Below are 18,118 nucleotides of genomic sequence, written 5' to 3' on the forward strand. Positions count from 1 at the left end.
CAAGGGTGCGGAAGACCTGTAAATAATTCTCAACTCTGCTCGAGGAGGCCTGAATTCATACATTTGGTCTCCCAGGTGTGAGCTGTGTGCAGACAGTCTGCCAGTGAGCAAGGTCTACAGGGCATTTCATTGCTGAGCTTTTTCAAATATCCATGCTTGTACAGCTCTGCATGGTAGGAATTGGTATATTCCCAGCCTCAGGAGGTAGCAAGTTAGCTATCTGCTGCAGGCAGAGGGACACAAAGGTCTAGAAACTCTGCTTTTACATGCTGCTGCTGCATGCAGAGAGTGGTGTGCCGCATTACAAATTTGGTCAGTGTAAGGGTGGCAGTCTCTGCGCTGCATCCCCCTGTGTCCCCGCACGTGCCAGCAATAGATGGTAATTTCATACCACTTCAAGTGAGCAGGCCTGGGTCCAAGTCCCTGCTCTAAAGGTTCTTTAACAGGAGAAAATTAATCATTGATTGGAGGCAGGCTTAGGGCCCAACTATCCACAGCATCACCCTACCTTCTTTCTGGCCCAATTAATAGTTAATGATTCTGTACAAAGTGATACGACTTTAATAGGATGGACTGAGAGAAATTTCCTTCCTGCCTCATTAGCCAGCAGTCTCCCAAGTTCTCATGGGAAATGGGAGCTGCAGGTTGAAGTTCTCCTAGGCAGGGGAGGAAATTAAATCCAAGTCCTGACATCCCGAGTGGGCACTGCAGCCACTGAACTGGGACTATGCCAGAGGCACCAGTGGTACCTCCTCTCCCTGCCAAAGGCACACCACCAAATACTTAATGAAACTCGCAGCAAATTCTCCACTGTACCATGTATAAGCATGTTAGTATGTGATAAACATTGTATTCTTAATTTCCAGACTAATATTCATGGAGTGTGATTTGAGAAAACTACAGCGATATTTTAATCAGAATTATTCACCTGAAGTAGCTGTTAGATATTTATGGCATTAATTCAGGCTTAATGGCTTTCTGCCTAGGGAAATCTTTCATTTTAATAACACATAGATCACATCCAAGGGTGACCTCATTCATATTTGGAAAACAGATATTCTATGTACAGTGTTTTCTGGGGGTTAGTTTTGCTTCTGTCAGTAACTGCTGCCACATTTTAAATGAGATATCACATTTTCATGTGTATAATAGCGGCCAACAATCTTTTTGGCTCAAAAATAAACCGCAAATGTTCATACTTACAAATAAATGAACAGTCATTACCCATTGTGGTGTAAACTCGGTGTCTCACAACACATTTGCGTTTACTCCATTTAAATGCAGAGGGGTTTGGCCTTGGTACCTACAACAATAACAGAAATATTACTTGTAAAGAAATACAGTCTACTATAAAAGGAGAAATTAGATTTCCCTTTGTAAGTACTCTTTCCAAATGTTTTCCTGAGGCATTACCCAAATGTCATTCATATTGCTTGCAGAATTTCCCGTGTTAAAAAATGCATTAATTTGGTTTAATTTTGCAAGGAATTACATGAATCCATCTGAAACCATGCAGTTCACTGAAATCTTTCTTGTGGTGGGAAGATGCCACCCACACCTTCGGAGAGCATCTGCTGTGTTGTAGTCAGCCTCCAAGTAACGTTCAAACCTGGAAGTGGCTTAATTGCCTCCTTCAATGCTGCTGTCAAAATTTCGCGCAAGACAGAATGTACTAGGTTGCTATCAGCCATTAACTTTTTCCTACCTCAGTTAAGGTTTGTAACTCCACCAAAGAAATAGTATAGCCTTCTCCTGCTTCTCTGCATAAGCTGAAAATAACATTGTGTTTCTGTGTAGGTTCACTCATACTGAAGCAGCACATAGCTAAGAATGAGTTAAATTGCAAGTATAATGGTGTACTGTGGGTTGAAGTAAATCTTGAGTCTGCATAATAAAAGGATTAAAAAAAGTTGAGTTCTGTGACAGTGCTAATTTGTGAACAGCTGCCCAATTCTAAGCCTATTTATTTCAGACTTTCTAATAGAATTATGAGCGCTCTACTGCTGAAAGGGAAACCCTTTCTAATTAAGTTCTTACAAAACAGGGTGCATTATTTACAACTAAGAATTGGTTAGTTTCAGACTTTTTTTTCCTATTCATCAATTAATTAAAGTCAGAGAACAGTTTCAACATATTGACATAATCTGAAACTGTTCTATTTTATGTGAGGATAAAGCAGCATATAAATTGTTTACAAACTTCTGCTTATTAGGAATACTTCAAAGAATTTGAAACCACAGATTTAACACTGGCAGTATCCACAGATGTATACCTTGGGTTCTTCTACGTACTCCTGTTTCCCAATTTACGTAGTTAAAATGATACAGAAACAGGCTGTAGGGTAGGCACTAGGCTGTATTCAGCTGGGACCTGTGAACACCAGCAAAAGCTACTGTAATTCTAGGGAGTGCATTCGGATAGAAGATAGATGTACCAGTATGGAGTCAAGCCAAACTGTGCAGGTTTATTGGTTTTGTGGCAAAAGAGGGCTTTGTGAAACTGTGCCACTCATCTGCTCGCTCGCATTTGCCAGTTAGGTTTCGTGCTGCTGGTATCTTACTCTTAAGAAACTTGAGGCCCTTCTTGGTTTTTTTTATTCCAGTTGTTCCTTCCTTTTAAGATGAATCTTTCTATTTTTCACTGACATTGCAGAATCTCAAGGTGTTTTTTTTCTTTCCTCTGGTATCAGCCCCATCAATATTTTCCTTCCTGCAGTCATTAGACTCCCACTATAGCCAATTAATCCTGGCCACATTCGTTTTGTTGATCAGTTGTGATTTGAAAGAATGCTGTTTGCATCTGAACTCAAAATATGATTTCCTACCACAAAGCTGTAACATTGTTCATTCATTTTTAATGCTTTTTTTAAATTTGTCTTTTTTGGGGGGAGGCAGCATAGACATTTATACATGTAGAAGCAAAATAACCCGATCTGATCTCATTACTCTGTGCTTCCAAAATGAAAATGCTAGTGGAGGAAATGCTCTCAAATGTCTCTGAATATGTAAAAGATAATTAAATATTTCATTTCCCGTAATTTTTGCAAGCCTTTTGCATCATATGCTTCCTATTGTCAAATTCCTTCTTCTCTCCCCAGATGTTGTCAATTAAAAGAACACTGCATGTTATGACAGAAATTTATGAAGACTTCTTCCACAAATATTATTCCTCATTTGATTTTTGAGATAAGCATTTCATACCATGTCCTCATAAACTTTCTTTTTTTCCAGTCTTTGAAGGCTATTGACATTTTCTCTCTTTTTTCTCAATACTCCTTTTTTTTTTTTTTTTCATTTTGTAAAGGGAAAATACTAGTATGATTTGTGGTACCTCTGACTTCCCTATTTCATATATCTGAAAAATAATTATCACTTGGAAAATATATTGATTTGAAAGAAAATTATTCCAGTCCTCTTTGAATTTCATTGTGGTGTTTTCTTTGGCTGACTTTTAAAGATTTTGTTTTAGCTTGCACACTGAAGTAGATAATTTGTTGAAATACAGCACCTTAGTTGTACCAAACATCCAAGTTTCTCCCTTCATCTTCTTTTGTCTTCCAGGTGTATTCTCCCTTAAGTCTGCATAGTTTGACAACAGCATCTAAATTTTATTTCTGCTATCCTTTTTTTATTCTATGACTGCATGATTTCAACACAAATAAATCCTAATTCAGCCTCTGGTTAAACTCATCTTGTAATTGACAGAAGGTCTTCAGGTAGCATAGTTACCTGAGAATGCTTTTAACACACTGATTGCGTTAGGATTCTTAAGCTCTATGCTCAGGAAGTTTGTGATGCTGTTCCTTCTTTCTTGTTGCAGGTTTTGGGCATATTACAGCAACCAGGTCAAGAAATGAAGAACACTGAATTCATGAGACTGTGGCATTAACCCTCCACTTCCCTCAAGACTTTAAAGAAGATTTTGGTGCGATTTTAACTGTCGGCAGGTATGGAGTTAACATTATCACTTTTCTCTTGAGTTGGAAGTACAGAATAAGGTTCTAACATCATACTCCTGCTTTTGCACAGGAGTGTCACTTAGTGTGGTACCATTGCTCTAGGTTATTTACATACATTCACACATTCTGGAAAAGCTGCTTGGTGCTTCACGTTGTTCTAGAATAGAAACTGTCATCCGGAGTTCATCGTAGCTGGTGGCTCCGAAGCCTCCTTGAGCTAAGGTAACAGTGTAAAAGTGTATCTATTACAACATGGTTTCAATTCTTATTTTCAACCACCTACACAAGAGGGTGGCAAACCTGCTCACTTCCGTATAAAGAAAGGAGATCACAAACAAAGCAGACTCACGTCATCCTTATTTTTCAAGGAAGAGTAGGCTTCCTATTATTCAATAAAGAAACTCTAGGCACTAAGGCTAGCAGAATCTACTTCCCTGGTGAGGTCCTGAAAATCTCTTCAGTGTGCTGTCCCTGACAAAAACAGTCAAAGCTGGTGGATGTCTAAAATGATAGGCTGGTGCAAGTTATTAAGGAAATAAAAGCCTAACAATAAAGGACAAACCAGTGTCTGGTAGAAATGTGTATAATTTACTCTACAGTGAAGGCATAAGTAGGTACTTTCCACTGAGTGAATATCACTTGAGTATGACTTCGAAGAGAAAGAAAAAAAAAAAGGTGCTTCAATATATTGTGTTATCCAAGGAAACAATTTTAATCTGATGTCTCTGATCCTTTACTGGACAGGAATAAGGAGATAAAGGGAGAATTGAAAATGTGTCTTAAAATGCTAGAGCAGTAATAGTGACTGGAGCATTCTTTTTTCATATTTTATAGATGTTTTCATAAAAAAATGTAACATTATTAAATAAAATTATGCAAACATTAACTACAATCTATGTCTATCGAATGACTCAATTTCTCCCTCATTCACTGCTTTAACCACAGCAGTACATTTAAATGGTAGTGTTCTGGACAAAGCTGAAGAAACCAGTCATTAACACAATGCCTATGGATTCATAATGTTATAGCTTATCCTGCTTGAGTAATAACTTTGTAAGGCCTCTATTATACAAGAATAATTCAGTCTGCACTAGCTATATCCTTATTTCAGTATTCAAAGAAAGAAAAGAAGGAATCAGCACATCACTTCCAGCCCAAGTAACCATATTAATAGACAGCCCATGTAAAGTCTGTTCTTCTTGTAAAATTACTAAAAGCACTGGTTTTGTGTTATGGCTGTAGTGCACAACAGAGTGCCTTTCCATTGTGCATCTCCATGCTCAAGTCCTGATAGAGATGTGACCATTGTAGCTTGTGGTACAGAGCTATTTGAAGCTACTGCTGCCAACTTGGGAATTTGTGTGTCACACTATTGAAAAGTACACAGTCTTGCAGGAGCCTACGTTGTCCTGAAATCAATGGTTTAGGCTTCTAAGTCACTAATGTTTTTGTTCGTATGTGACCCCAGTCCTACCAGGTGGGCTACCAGGGCCTGTTCTTAGGTGTTCTGGGAAAATCACAAAGGAGAAAATAAGACATTTTCATGCCAAGGTGAAATACAAAAAGATGGACAAAATATAAACAAGTTGTTGGACATATGACTTCTATTTGCTGTGCTACAGATAAAGCATGCTCACTGTCGGCAAGGGCTGGGCAGCTACGTCACCAAAAGTTTCACAATGCAGAATAGATAAGGGATTAAAAAGCCAAGTGTTTCAAAAAGCCTGTTGTAGCACATTGTGTAGAGAGCTTATGTAGCTGTACGTACAGGTTCACAAAATCTAATAATGGTAGCATAATGAAGTTAATATCCTTTGGCTTGCTCCATGGCCAACAGAGAGGGGTACTCCTCAGCAAGTAAATTGGGGCAGCTGAGGTTCCTGCTCCAGAGCCCTCTCTGGAGGAGCCTCTCTCAGTTGCCTTTACAGGGAGCTCTGGCAGGTGTTTTGTGAGGTTGAGGCTCACTTGAACCTTTAGAATATCCTCCTGTAGGCATTGAGAGAGCTCTGAAGATTGTTCCAGTTAAATCTTCAGACTGCTTAACTCTGCAGCGCACTGTGGAAGGAGGAATCAGTGAAACTGGCCAAAGTAATACACATGCAGACAAACAGTGGCACTTTGAGGATATAATTAAGTAGATACATAACTACTATTGTCAATGTAATATATATTGACTAAATCTAAAGTGCTCTATATATATGCATTTTCCAAGCACAGAGGTCAAATGAAGTCGAATGATGCAGATATCTGATGAACTAAATTTTATGGTTTTAAGGAAAAAAATGCTGTATTCGTGTTTAGTATATCAACCAAAACAACAACAACAAAAAAAACCAACCATACATTTTTAGTGGTTATTATATTTTATGGTTTATGAATTAAGAAGAAGGAGCTGTAATGGGAAATGTATTACTGTGGCATAAGCATGACTATCATAATAATGTGAGAAATGTTGATGGTGGTTTTGTATTATGCAGTAAGCGTTAACTTTTCACATGATTTACATGGGTTAACTTGAAAAATAATTAATGCTGGAAAGCCAAGGTTACTGCTATTTGCAGAGGTTTTCTTTTACAGAAATAAATTTTGTACTGGCAGTTGCTATATATCAAAGGATATTATTTGGTGTATATTCTATACAGGTTCATGTGCATGCCCCAGGTTTTTTGCGGGGTGGCTCCATGGAGGACAGAAACATCAGGGGGATAAAACAGGATATGCAAGAAAGATCTGATGCCATGTTATTGTAAATGCAAAGTAAGAATAAACCAATAAATTTAAGGACCTCTTGCTGAAACAGCTCTGCTATTTCCTTTTGATCTGGCGGTTAAACATTTATTAGTACCCTGAATTATCCACAATAAATTCTTTTCTTTCTATAACTTTCTTTCCCAGAATATGCTTCTGAGTTCTAATTGAGGTTTTGTTTTCATTCCATTTTCTTGTATGCACACCTATTGTAAAATAAAATTTCTTTTCATTTTTCTTGACTCAGACTGGCAAAGTCCTTTTTTTCTCCTGAACTACTTATCCATGTACTTTCTTGTGCAAAAAAGAGACTAACTCACATGACTGAGAACAGTGTTTAGATATGAGTGTCCATATGAAGCACCTGATAGGCAGCATACCATATGTATATGGGAAGATACAAGCTGAAATTTTACTGATTGAATTTCATTACGAATAATTATTTGTTTGCCCAAGTATCTGGAGCAATCTTCACTTCAGATCATCATCTTCACAAAAGATTTTGCTTAGCCATTTGTGAAAATTAATATTAAAGATAAATATTACAGAAATCATGTTTTCATCCATTTTTAAGAAGGTCTACTTTCAGTTTTAAATTTCCTCCCAGAAATAAGATATTTTTCTTAACTGAAGATGGTAAGAGTTACAGAGATATGCCAGTCATGAACAATATTTTAGTAAAAGACTAATTAAAGACTTAATATACCAGTTTTAGCTATTTAATATGTAACCATTTTTCCAATGCTATACTAAGTTTGTAACAGATTTTCACATCTCAAGAATGTCTATTTAGCAGGAGACAAAAATGCAAGTGATTTATTTGTGGAAAGAAGCTATGATGTCTTTACTAAGTCTAATGTAATGGTTTAGTAGTACAGCAGTTAACTTGTCAGTTTTGTTTCTGAAACTTTTCCAAGTGTTTAATGTTTACACAATAGATCTCAGTAAAAACTGTACCATCTAAAAAAAAAAAGGAAAGTGTACATTAAAAAAAAGACAAATCATTAAGAAATACACAAAGTGGCAAGAGTATGAAAAATTTCTTTTTTTCTGCATGCCTTAAAATAGAGAATGGAACCACAGAGGTTAGAGGTTATCATGCCAACAGCACAAGAGATGTGGAACACATTTTTTTCTTTCAAAGCTGTGTAAGTAATAAACTCTGGTAGTTAAAACACAGGATGTAACAGATGAGCTAAGAGAGAATGCAAAGATCAGACAAAGTTATAAAAACTTTAATTATCTCTGAAGCAGGCAAGTTGCAAGAGAGCTAGGGGATAGGCTTAGCCACAAGGGTATAAAGAAAGTAATTTTGTAGAATAAAGACTCTTGAAAAGCTAAAGTATTTATCTGTACAGTTTTTTATTATAGAAGAAACTGGAGAATTATCTTTTCTTTAAATATAACAAAGGTAGACTATCACACAGAGAAACGTCAAAAGTAAAAAAGCAGAGGTTGGATCAAACCAGCCAAATTAAAGTGCTATGTAACTCCATGGCCAAATAATACTTTTCTAAGAGATCTGCAAGAACCTAGGGAATTACAGATAAAAAGCTGGTAATAGAGCCTGAAATATAAATTAAAAATAATGTTATAAAACAACTAAGCTTTATACTTGAAAGCCACTGGCCAAATCATCTTGTTTACATCAAATACTTCTCTTTAATTTAAAACTTTTATAGAACATCAGCAAAATAGATGATGGTAAAGAAAATCCAGATTATCTTGGGTTTTTCAACAGATGACAAAATTCTTCAAAAGTATGCAAGAGACTAATCACAGAGGTAAAGACTGCCTTCGAGAGAAAGAGTAAGAAGCCTTTAGGTATTAAAGTAAGCAAAGGAATTTATGAGAATGGCAGAGCAAATTCAGTTGATAAATACAACATGTTCTGGAAAGTATAGCCTGAACACTGATGAAACCTTAAGTATTATTCTCAGAAAAAAGACCTGGATGTCATTGTGCTCAGATCTCTGAAATATTCCATACTAATACTCAGTATTACCATGACACACAATATTAAATCTTTAAAAGTACAACAGATCTAGCAGAATGGTCAGGGATAGACAGCACAAGTAGAAAGAAGAATGGCACATGCAGACACTTACTTAGCCTAGAGCTGGTGTCACCTCTAAGGAGACGTGTTGAAAATGTACATATAAGAAAGTAGAGACAGGCAGGTGTCTTCCCTTGGTACCTGTGCTGTTTTCATCTCTTAAAGACCAATGACATTTTGAAAGCAGGAACAGCATGTGAAAGCTGTTCTACAAAACTGCCCAAAAGGAATGTGAATGAATGAACGTGCGTTTAACCACTTTTCACCAATACTCATTTAAAATACCAATTTTGAAGTGTTCAGTAAATACAAATCAAAAGTAAGTGTTGTCCAAATCTCGGATCATGCTTCAAAAGCTGGTGTTACTAAGGTCTGATTAGTAATTAGCTAAGCTTGTCTGCAGCTATAAACAAACTCTTCAGATTTGTGGCTTTCCTTGATATAAATATCAGTAGAAACTGTAGCATACCCAAAACTCAGTTAAGATCATCATCTACAATTCAAACAAGAGAATTTGTTTGCTTCATCTGCATACCGAGGGTAATATTAGTCTATTCCATTTAACAATTAAAATAAAGTTTACAAGAATATGATTATTAAGCGTGGTAACCATATTTAATCAGAGATTGTCTTAGGTTGTAGAGAATGTGAGCAAAGCCTAGGAAAAAAATATACAGAAAGGATACTGGATGAACATTGAGTTTACCTCCTTGGTTTACCCTCTATCTCGCAGAAGGGCTGATAGCTACCAAATTGGTTGGCATACAAGTGATGGACTTCATGGCCGTCTGTTCAGGGACTCACTATTTACTTATCTCGGCTATATAGATGCATGCCAGAAACAAAAGGGTTTGAGATTAGCTTATAAGAGAAGCAGAGGGGTTTTTAGCTGTACAGTTTTAAACTTTAGGATCTTTCCAACAACCTTTTCTGAGACAAGCATGGGATGAAGTAGAGCGAATAGACCCATGATTACAGACTGATATTCAGAAGCACGTCAAAATGACTATGTAGAAGAAATGTAACAAACATGACACTGAAGACAAAGCAAAAATAATTCAGGGCTGGCTGGGAAGATCAACTAGAGAATAAAATAAAGCAAGTCAATCTCTTCAACAATGATGCGGCATAAATGTTTTAGGTTAAAATGTATCTTTGGACATCTATGATGCATGTTACAATCCCTGATTGTAATATGCCTCCAGATCACCATTAATACTAATCCCCGAGTTGCATAGTACAACTCCACACTGTATGTTTACACAGAGAGTCACCAATGTATATCTTCAATTAAATGAAATGTAAAAGCCGAGTAGTCAGATTATCAGAACTCCTCAAGTGATACCACCATACATGCAGCTTCTTAGAAGCTTTTTTTTCAATCCTTATTCTGTAATTTCCCTCCAGGGCTGGGGGAAGTTACACAGACTGCAATTACCTTTCTTAGGAAACAAAGCCAGAACACAGAACTAATGATTTGAACACAAGTAACAACCGTGCTTTTCCTCCCTGTACACCGGATACTATACAACTAATCAGGATCTGACTCTTAGCCAAGAATTCATTTGGAAGTATAGTACCAACGCGGCATCCAGACCCCATGTTGCTCTTTGACCACAGCCTCACCTCTTCCCTCAGACCAGCACCTCCCTGGGTCTCTTTAACTCTCATTTTAGTTCACCTTGGCCACAGCACTTCCAACTGAAATCTTCATTCAAATGCAGCTCAGACTTAATCGGTAAGCTTGACTCCTCATACCCTCATCCTGATGGTCCTATAGACCACACAAGTTAAAGACAAGGTACAAAGTTGAGGAGGATAGCGTAAGCTTTTGTGTTTTCTGACCACTGATGTTAGTTATCAAACTTCTTTGCTAAGTTTTATATTTTCAACAGCTTTATTTAGAAAGTGAAATATGGAAAAGAAGAGCTAAAAATAATACTACCAGCAATGACAAAGTGACAACTAAAGTAGTGATAGTCAGGGACACACTACTTACTATATTTAAATTCAGTGAAATGGTTAACTGCTGATCATTTTGACTGGTGCCTGCTTTCTGTGCCTTGCTGGAGAACACGAATGCTTACAAATTGCTTCCTTTATGCATATGGTGTGTTTCTTGCTTGTTTGTTCAGCCTGTTATGTTTGTCTAAAGTACTTGTGCTCCAGCATATTCTAGCATCATGACTGCAGTGCCATGGTTATGGCTGAGAGGCATTTAATTCTAATTCTGTGTTTTCAGGAGCTTAACATTGTCTAAACAAATTACATTTTGGATGCAAATTTCTGTGCCTGTTCTGAACCCAGAATGACCTACCTGTTTTGTCCAAACTCTGCCAGAGCTGGGGTGGCTAAGAAATTTTTATTCTCCATATTTTGAAAGTATTTATGGAAATATTTTTGCCTGTTGGAATGCATCCTTTTTATTCATTTGAACTTAAAGCGTGACACTGCTTTTTCCATTGCTACCTGTGTACATGACAACATATCTGATGGCAAAGCGTAGGGGATTTTGCAGAAGTCAAAAAAGAGTGGCACATGTGCCACTGCAGTTCCAGGCACTGCAGTGAGCACGCACAGGTCTATGTGCCCATAACTTAGTGTTATCACAGATTGCTGGGGGCATGATTCAGCTCAACTGCTTCAACCTAACTCTTCTTCCTTCCCTTAGCAAAACAAGAAGTGCCCTGAGGAAAGATAGAGCACAAGTTAGGCGGCTGTGCGGGGGGCCTCACTGCAATTCCTCACATTTCCATAGATTTCACGTGCAACTCTGGCAAGCCATTTGGCAGCAGGTGGAAGGGTGGTCCAGAAAGCTAGGTTTAGGAAATGGAGGGAGAAGAGCTCTAGCAAAACATATTTCAAAGCACTTTCCATTATCTACAGAAAAAGTCTAGGAACATTAGTCCCTGCAGGCCATAGCTGGCCTTTGTGAATACTCTCCTTAAGTACTTTTCCCTTATCTGTAAAACAGAGACAATAGCACTTTCTTACCTCAGGGATGCAAGGGTAAACGCAAAAAAAGATTTTAAGTGGTCATTATACAGTCTTACGTACATATATGCTTTTCAGACATTGCCAGGACCTACTGCCCACCAACTTGTCTACAAGTTCACAGTCAGACAATATGTCAAAGGTGTAAAAATGTAATTTAGTCTGAATGCCATGCCCATTCAGACATTGGATTCATTTCTGACGCTGCTTACAGCTGAGATTTGATTTCACTTAGGGTAGGATTAAAAAAAATCTGCTGCATTATAAAAGAAAGAGCCATAGACATACAAAGGGTCTATTCTATTAAAATAGTTATGTATACAGAAACTTCTTAGGTAGCTAATAATGAAGTTAAACTATAAAGCAATGTAGGCAGAGAATCTGAGCAAACAGGCATATTAGATAATGTATGGACTATGTGTTATAGAGAATATTAGTGGGCTAGTAGTATAAAATTGGAGAATGCAAAGTGTCCTTTATTGCAGTGTATTTTGATAACTTGACAATGGAGTGTAGGACAGCTTAGCAAAACTGTTACCGACTCTGATAGTGCCTTGCTGAATCATTCATCGCTTCAAAAGAATACAGAATTTTCTTGCCAAATGAATATATTACATCCCCCTCGTGTTTAACTAGATGGAACTGAAGCTGAATAGAGAACAAAATGTAAACACTTCTTGATCTATTCAGTGGCTACTGGGTCTGGCTAAAAAAAAGCTGAAAATCTTTTAATATGCTGCAAGAACATGTTTGGAGACTGATATTGCACTACTGTCCTAGAAACAGATAGCCAGCTGTTAGCCATTTTAAGCTAGATATTTATGAGAAAGCTAAATGCTGATAATTGTATGTTGGTTCTTTGTTTTCTTCTGTGCAAAGGTACTCAAAAAAAAACCACTTTAAAGATATTTTACTGGATATAAAATAAAAACTAGACTGAGTCCCCAAATTATATGTCCGAAATCCTTAAGGGAAACAGAATGGAATAACAAAGAGGGAAATTTAATCATTTGAAACCTGTTTGCATGTGGCACAGACTACAGAGTCAAAACTGTAGAAATTGCGTGGAGGGTAGCTAGGAGTCAACAGAAGTTACTATATTTAGTGATTAATTTTTTGTTAAATGTTAACAGAGGTGTTGCAAAATATACCTATTAAATCAAAACTTACCAGAAAATACAAGAAAAGCAATACTGCAGATGCAAAACAACATAGATGTTGATTTCCTTTAAGTATACAACATATTGTTAAAAAAATTCATCACTAACTTAATTTATCCCACATACTGTAGCCAGTAAGCTGTTCTACATCGCTTTGTACTTATTCTTGTTTTCTACAATTCTGTAACAGTATATGTGTTTTTATAGCTATGGTGATAAACAGCATGGTGATATTAATAAACGTTTTCAAATAAGATCTATCACGATTTAATTTCAATAAATTGTCAGACCACAAGACTTTGGGGATACTGCTCACTAATGATTGTTTTCTAAAACTAGTTGGAGAAGTCTTGCAGTTTGGGGCCATCTTGGCATGCAGTACAAACACACATATGGTACAAGGTCTGCTCCCTATCGTGGCAATTCATGCAATCTCTCCAACACCACCACAGCATTAATTACCCAGCCCACCTACATAACTGTAAACTTATGCCTATGCAGAAGCCAGTGAAGTCTTATTTCTGTCACTTAAAAAGGCCCAAGTCATACAAAAAGAAAACAAAAACACAACAAAAAACCTGTTTAAGGTTATCCATATCTAATACATACATATATGCACATATACACAGGTATGTGCATATAAACTGATAAATTAATTTGGTGTAAAATGGTAATGCAAAAATCAAGTTAAGAGCAGAAAAAATATATCCCAGAAATTTTCACCGAATTCCTGGAGTCCTTCAACATTTTCATCAAAATACCAACTTTTGAACATGGCAATAAAGCTTTAAAATGGGAGGCATTTTTACCAGCTTTTCTTGAGACGTCTCAATGGATCTTGTTACCACCCCTAATATTAGAAGCTGTACAAATGGCATCCACTTGGTATAGATCAGAATGCTGGAAATCACTGTCCAAATTTCCCTTGCAGTTTTTCTGCAGGGGTTCGTAGGACCTTCTGCCACCCCATGCATGGTGCTCCATGCATAGTCTCAGTTTTTCCTAGAGTAACCGTAGGTACCTTGTATCTTCATGACATGAGGTGGTGTTGTGCAAAGTGGTCGTGTTAGCCTGAGGGTGGAGAGTAAGTGTATAGTAGTATCTCCAGCTACGAGCAATTGCAGAGAAGCCAGGTTCAGTCAATAGCTGGCATGCTCTCAGAGCGGATGGCAATACTTACTAATGGCCGTTCTGAAACAAAGAGGGCTTTTAGGACTGTTGGTCAAGAAAGCATGGAATATAAAGTTAAATTCACACACACAAAAATCCAATTTGGTTTCATGTCAAAATCACATATAGTCGCCAAATTGCAAATGATCTTATGTTTGACACTGTAGGTTATTCTGGGTCCATTTGTGACATAGTCCTGCACCAAAAGGCCTTGCAAACCCAGTCAGATCTACTTCTTTTAAGCAAAAGCAGTAAATTTTTTTCTTAACTTGAAATACCAATGAGATATAAACAAAAGAGAAATAAAAGGTTGGATGAATGCTGGCTGAAAGGAATAAGAAGAAAAGTGGGAGTAAACTTTTTCATACAGATATGAGACAAACTGAAGTGTAGATAACAGTGGTAGCAAGGAAAAGAAAATAGAAGGGAAAGAAAAGGCAGACGTGCTCTCCGGAAGGGAAGAGATAACTGGCCAGTGGAGAGAAACAACACTAGGGAAAAAGAAGGTAAAGACAAGTGGAGGGAAAAAAACCACCTGATCTTCCAAAAAAACGGCTTATCAGCCAGAGACAGAAAGGCTGTCTTTAGAAAAGAAACTCGGACATGAAGAAATCACAGTAGGAGATAAAGAAATCCCCAAACACCTAACCTAGATAGGAAAACTGAAACTGAACATGGAGTCAGAACAGAAGACAACAAAAATAAAGATGAGAAAGAATTCTGCTGATCTTTTTTTCCGACATTTTCAGTTAATGAGTCTTATACTTGGGCTAGCATATGGTTTCTGGTATGTTTTCTAAATTCTGTGGAACCTATGGCGAAGCGTCTGGGTGGGAGGTGACAGATGACAGCACATCTTGGAAACCCCTTCTTAGTCTAGATTGTTAAATAAAATTAAGTTCTCCAAACAAGTTCAGATGCACAGCATCCTTGTTGCCTGTAAATATTAATTTGCAACACCTTTTAACAACTTGTCCAAAAAGTCTGTGCTATCGCTAAAGTTTTATCGGTCTGTATAAGCTTGGCCATGTCAAAGAAAAACAGAGCTAGCCAGATTCATATCTATAGATAGATTCCAAAGATCACAGAATCATTGAGGTTGGAAAAGACCCTTAAGATCGTTGAGTGCAACCTTAATAAACAAAGAATTTTATAAGCATCTTCTTGATGAAACAAGTAGTTTCATCAAGTGAAGTGCATCAATCACGTGATCCCAAGGCAGATGCATTGTCTTATGAATAGTGCCACCCAAATACTAGGCATACCTTAGGTTTTGTGACATGACTAAAGCACGTGGTCAGGATGTGACAGAGAGAAGCCTGAAATGGGCAAACAGCGTCGCATAACAGGACATGCTGGCCTTAATATGTTGCATGGGAACAAGCACTTGAATTTTGGGCAGGAGAGTTCAGTGCTGCCCCTTACGCTTCTGAGCAATACGAAGTGTTATAAACACAATCCCAAAGAGGATGACCAAAGAAAAGACCGACATAAGTACTTCTCACCCTCTTTCCCAAATACAATACAGACAAAATAGTACTGAGCATGACCAGAAAGGATGAGTTAATAAGCAGGAGTGAAACACCTGAACCAGGAAACATTTCATCAGAAAAGACACAGAGCCAGGCTGCACAAAGAGTGAAGCAATTACCAAAATGTCAGGGCCACACAGCAAGTGAAAGCCGTAAGGATTTCTAAACATGGTGGCTGGTTAAAAGGAGCGCTGCAGTTTTCTTGGAAACTGTGCCCTTTGGGACAGCTATCCCAGGGTTCGAGTGCAGGATTCAGGAAGGAGATTTTCCAATGACTGAGAAGTTCAAGATAATTTTCTTTGTCTGGCCTTCAAATTACAGTCCAGTTGGCATACGGTATTTCAGGCAGAGGCTCAGGAACTTGGGCAACCCAAGCTGGCACACAGGGCTTTGCCATTAGCTGCAGAGAAGGAAGACGGTGCAAATTAGCCACCATCAGCTTTAATAAAAACATGTGTGTTAAAATACATTTGCTGTGGGATTACAGCAAGTTGGCAGCGCAGGTTTCAGCTGGGGGAATTTGGAGCATGTAAATCTACGGCAAGTGCTGAGGGGCTGAGGGTGGTTCCCAGCCAGGGGTGTCAGCGAGCACCTTGGCCTCAACCTAATTGCACATCAGGACAAGAGAAGCAGGACTAGGCCATACTGCCTGGCTGCCTTTTTCCTCAGCTGGACAACAGAGGAATGTCTGCAAGGAAATAACAGAGCACACTTGGTCCAACACCAATAGGTAGTATGTAAGGTATACTCCTGCTGTGTATCCAAATAATACGTTTGTAAAATAACCCACCTTTCTTTCACATTTCCTGCCCTTTCCAAGCTCTAGCAGATGGACTTGATTAAAATAATGTTGCTTTGCTTGGGAAATGGATATAACTATAAAAACGGATGGTTTGGAGAAGTTATAATGCAAATAAATTTTTTGTAGTGGCTTAGGAAAATCCATTAGCTAAATATTTCTACCGCTTCTATTTTATAACCCGTAAGCCATATTCTTACTAAAGAAACTATAAATTATTACATGAAATGCAATTACAGAACATAGTGTTTGTGATACTGATTTGTGATCAGTAAAACAGGGCAATTCATCCTTTTACAAGACAACCCAAACAATAATGGTAAAACTCTAACAGCTTTCAGCCATCACATATTTCTCAGAGGAGTGAATAATGTTCGAGAGACTCTTCTGCAAGATCAACAGAGCCACTTAAATCAGACTGAATCTCTCATCTAGGAAAGCAGAAGTTCCCTCAAATCCCATCACTTTTTACTGAAGTCAAAGGAGTTCTCTGAATATTGAACACTAAAGACATAAAACTTTAAAGATATACCTTTCCATGAACTCACATCTAGGTCAAAATTTGAAATGATTCAGATCTCAGTTTCCTATAGAAGAGGGATTTGGCAACGTGTGTTACAAAGTCAGCTACTGATGAGATAATCTAATAAAGCAAAGATTCAGTTAACGCCACTTCCCTGAACTCTTGTGTGGAAGCTCCAGGGAAGGTTTTGCAGATTCTGAGCCATGCCCATGCGCATCAGCAAGGACAGCTTTTTAAAATACATATTTAGAATACAGTTGAAGTGCTTTATTTTTGTGAATGCTAGCACAAAGCGTGTTTGGGATCGGTAACTTTGACTTGCCTGTTCACAAAGCTTTATTATAAACCAAAGTATTTTCAAGAGAAATGTGAATTCTTGCAGGAATTGATTGACTAAGAAGTAGATTATGCAGGAGTTTTTTTTCATTAAGCCAGAGCAAACCTGGTCAAGATTTAACTTCAAAACTATGACAGTTTTGCTATTAAGTTTTTCTTGGAGAAACATACATAGGAAAAACCTTTTCAGGCGATGCTGTGCCATAGATTGCTTCAATAGATTCACTACACAGCAAGTAATTTTGAACAAATAAGTCCATCCATGCCCTAGAAGGAGGTCTGCATTTGCCAGATGTGTTTTTTCGCCATGCATTGTTTGACCCAGTTCAGTGGTACATGGGAACTGCTCCTCACCACTTCCAGAACAGTAAAAAGCTTCTAAGTGCAGAGCTCAAATCACTGGATATTAAAAAAAAAAATAAACAGACTGCCTTCATGAAGTAGGTCACTCCATGAGATGTTCCTCTGCTGGAGGCATCCTCCTCCCCAGGAGCCTGAGCAAGGAGCTACTGTCCATCGCTGTGGCTCGAGGCAGTGTGTTGTCTGTCTTGACCTTGTTGGTACATGAAAGCTTCTCTGAATTTGCGCTATTTTTAGTCAAGCATCTCATTCACTTCCCTGATAAAAGACCACTTATGCTGAACTTGCCTTGTCGGAGATCCTTGGAAACCATCTACTTGGAGACTGCTTGAGTCCAAGTCCAGGGAGAGTTAATCCATCAGCCCTACCCATTCTTCCCAGGTCACTCAGGACCACTTCACAGTTCCTGGTCCTAAAGCTCCCTTGATCCCATGTGCTGCCATGGCTCTAATAACAGCCATGGAAATGCTGCTGTCGAGGCC

This window comes from Haliaeetus albicilla, chromosome 4 (assembly GCF_947461875.1).
Source record: "Haliaeetus albicilla chromosome 4, bHalAlb1.1, whole genome shotgun sequence".
In the NCBI taxonomy this organism is placed as follows: domain Eukaryota; kingdom Metazoa; phylum Chordata; class Aves; order Accipitriformes; family Accipitridae; genus Haliaeetus; species Haliaeetus albicilla.